This window comes from Epargyreus clarus, unplaced genomic scaffold (genome assembly GCF_041222505.1).
Source record: "Epargyreus clarus isolate Ecla_fem2 unplaced genomic scaffold, WU_Ecla_fem_2.2 ptg000004l, whole genome shotgun sequence".
In the NCBI taxonomy this organism is placed as follows: domain Eukaryota; kingdom Metazoa; phylum Arthropoda; class Insecta; order Lepidoptera; family Hesperiidae; genus Epargyreus; species Epargyreus clarus.
The window spans coordinates 10,346,662-10,351,037 of record NW_027332212.1 but is presented as its reverse complement, the minus strand read 5'-3'; positions in this window follow the sequence as shown (position 1 = coordinate 10,351,037).

Below are 4,376 nucleotides of genomic sequence, written 5' to 3'. Positions count from 1 at the left end.
TTAAAGGTAGACTGTGATGCTTTGATGAGTGATGTGACGGTTACCTAAATGTTTGCATCAAACTTACAATAATGGGATTGTCGAGATTAAATAGAATACAACGATAAGATTTTAGAATATATTAATAATGATAAGCTCGAGTGTTTTTGGAAATTGTTTTTATGTAACCAGTGGTTTTACAAGTCTACAGCAAGTGTTGCGTCCGAAATAATTGCAATAGAATTAAATAGTAAATGAGTAAAGTGTCTATACAGGTAGCATATCAGTAATTTATTCATTAAGTAAAGGAGAAAGAATATATCGTATTTATTTTTATTTACTAAACACCAGTTTTTATCGAGAACTTGTGTATTACAAAGCTAACTATCAAGTTTCTTTTATTATCTTGACTCTACTTAAGTAAGCCTGCCAAATTATAGATAATTCATTTTGTTAATTGTTATACAAATTGCAGAGCAGGCAAACTTGTAAACAAGCTTTAAGCTCATATCCTTAGCTTCAAAATGTAACTTTCTTCCCCGATTGAAGAGGCTATATTGTCTTTCATGCATATGCATATCTCTATCTTTGGCAGGCGCTGCAGTTCAAACGACTTGACGAATTTTAACGTATTATGAGATGTCGTGTTGGATTCGTTTACATGCTGTAATATTAATGTCTAAATTGAAAGTTAAACAAAAATATAATAAGATGCAATTTATAACAAGATGCAAAAATGGCTAAATACCTTACGAACTTTGTATAGGTAGAGTTCATAAAATCTTAAAACCTTAATTTTACTGATAAAATATCATTATTTTTGAATAGACAAAAAATACATTGATAAAAAAAAATACCCAATGTTACAACTTCAATATATTGCCGATGAGTTGTGCAATATGAACACTAAACATAATATTTGTTATGTTTGTGTATATGTCATCTTTATCAACATCGTGATATAACGATGTTATTAATATAAATCAAAAAGAAATAGTTGTACACAGTGCAAAAGGAACAAGATTTTTCGCTGTCAGAATAACGTTGTGCAATAACCTTTCCGCCATGTGCGTGCAGTGACTGGCGTCAATGAATCATTATATCTCTCTGAATGGTGAACGCAAGTATGTATACCTACTTAATTCATATAATGTTGTGTATAGCAAACGAACGCATGTATACCTACTTAATTCATATAATGTAATGTAATGAAGGAGAGTTCCGTACCCAAAGGGTATAAACGGAACCCTATTACTAAGACTTCGCTGTCTGTCCGTCTGTCACACTGCTCTATCTTTGGAACTGTAATAGATAGACACTTGATTTTTTTTTCAGATGATGCATAACGGTGTCTGCTGTAACAACAAATACAAAAAATTAAAGAAAATTGAATATTAAAGGTATAAAATGCCGAAAAATCACTCTTCTCGGCATTTTACGATCTAACTGTTAAACCGTACAAGGAAGACAGTTGAAATTTTTACAATCCGTTTACTACTATAACTGCTATTATATAATAAATACAAATAAATAAGAACAATTAAAATATTTTATAAAAATAAGTAAAAAATAATGAACATTTGGTGGTACGGAACCCTCCATGTCCAAGTTCGACTCGTACTTGGCGAATTATTTTTTCGTTTTCCTCATGTATTCGTTCTTTGTACCTAAGTAGGTTCAACGCTACGTCATTGAGATTGTTTGCAAACGATTTATAATTATGTACTGTTTCAAATCTGTACCCATATAGTTTTTATTCCAGTTCCAGGTAGAAGCAGGTAGAAGCTATATTTGAAAAACTTCTAAGAAATATAAACGCATAATATATTTATAGAACATGATTTCATTGATGTCCCAACTTTTTTAAGAGAATTTGTTAAAAAATATCCAAAATGAAGTACTTGATATTTTTTATATAATACTTGGGTGCGTAATTGTGGTGTAGTCATATTTTTATAATTTTGTCAAAAAAGGTAAGTAGTTCACCTACCTACTACATAAAAGTGGAAATATATAACGTAATTTACAGATATTATTTATATTTATTTCCTGGTACTGATTGTTTCAATAGTAATATTTCCTTATTTGAATATACTTTCGGAGTGAAATGATAAGCAATTTTCTGCGCAATCTCGGTTCTAATTTTATACAACAATACCTACAATAAAGATCATCTGATAAAATATTTCTGCACACTCTATTAGTATTTTTTTCACGTAAGTCCACAGGTAAATAATTTTGAAGAATACCTAATCTGTGCATGTATATTGTGGGTGTCGCGATTCGAGCATCGTGTGCTGCCGGTTGTATAGCTATAAGCATGGACATTTCGTTAAAACAGATTTGTTGTTGTGTTAAATTAACCTTGAGTTATATTATCTCACTGCAATTGCATTAATGAGACAGAAGTCCTTTGACGGAACCTGCTAATCTTTTGATATTTGCTTTAAAATTGATTTTCAGGGAACATTTACTCAAGTATAGAGACGCTAAATACTCTAAACAAGGTATTATTCCCAGGAAATAGGTACGAAATAGCGTAATTTATCCGACATAGTCACGTATGTAGTGTGAGAGAAAAAAGTACATATTTCAATTTATACATTTTATTGAATAAATTTATACATTTTATTCTTATTATTTATACATATTATAATTTAATAACTTAACGAAAATAAAAACATACAAAAGTTTTTCTATGTAGACTTTACCTACTTATGTGCTGTGATATTGCACAAAAAACAAACAATACATCACAAAGAGCTTATGAAATGAGAGTGTACTAACGGTAATAAGCCACTTGCTTTTAGTCCAAAGGAGAGTTACACACAAACCCACAAACATACATACATACAGGTGAAGTCAATAAAAGTAGGAGCTTATAGGTACATATATGAAAATGTTACTAAATTAATCCCGACAAGAAACTTATTATTACTATCATTATCGAGAACGAGACAACAAGGGCATAATTATTTGAAATAACAACAAAAATGTTGTTTGATTACATGTTCTTTTATTATTTTAAGAAATGTAGTTCGATTGAAATTATGCTTTTACGTCTTTTACAAGTATAATAACTGACGATAAATTATCATCATTATCTTCGTTTTAATATTATTTAGGTTCATAAGTAACGGATCAAATCTCGTTTTTAAGATTCTCCGACCTATTTACATTTTTTAAACTTTACACATGGACTAATTCTCTATATAGACGAAGTTACATACTTACACAATACAACGTAAAAACCTATCTCCTTTGTAACTACATTTGAGATAGTGTCGTTGAACAACAAAAATGATAATAGTAACTATCTTTGTCTGCTTGTTGTAAACTAAACAAACGGTTTACCGTTTACAAACAGCTTAGTTAACACACACAAGCTACGGCAAGTTTACAGATTATAACAGATACCTCATGAATTTCTGAAAAACTTCGCTGATGCGTATAAAATGGCCAATGAAAAAAATAGACAAGAAATAATTTTTAGGTGATTTTGATTATATTTTATTACGTTACCTAAATTTATTGTTTCCATATTTTTTAGAAAAAGACAAGATGGTAATATTTCCGTTAAACGAATAATGGATGATAAAAATAATTATTAAAAAATCATATTATTATATTGGAAACGTACCATATACATTGTCGTAAAAATAAGCAAATATGCAAAGTCATGCAATGTAGATTAAACACTGCACAAATAAAAATATAAAAATATTATTTATAGTACTTATTGTCCGTGCGTAGATGAGTAGATTAAGGTGATAAATATATGGCAGGGAAGATAATATAATTAATAAGTGCATGATAAAATGTCAGGAATGTGGGAGGAGGACTATCGACTATCTTGTTATAAAACTTAATTAAAGTTTAGCTTTTCTTCGTATAATTAATTACCTATACAACGATTATGATTATTATTTCTAAGTAATTTAATAAGCTTATGTTTGCTTATATCTAATTAATTATATATTAAAAATGTACATTCTGCTAAATATCACTACTAAATAGATAATCTAAATGCGGTGATTATATAGAAGCTGACTTAGTAGTTAGTAGTATTTTTCCTGTCACGCGGGTTGGTCCGCATGCGTGAATTAATATATTGTAGTGTTTTCGTTTCACACATATATATAAAAATATCCAAAAAAATATAGAATGTGAATGATACGCATGTGTTAGATTTATTGGGTAAAAAGTTGATGAAATATGAATATTGAAGGTAATGGAAGTAATTATAGTTGAAGATACATTTATAAGTATATATTTATGTTGGTTCCGTTGTTTGGTTATGCAAAATTTTACTGCCAATAATAACGGTACTATGAATAGTGTAATGAATAATGTTTAAATTTAAGTTTTGTTTTTATATTATTATTTTTAGAAGTTAC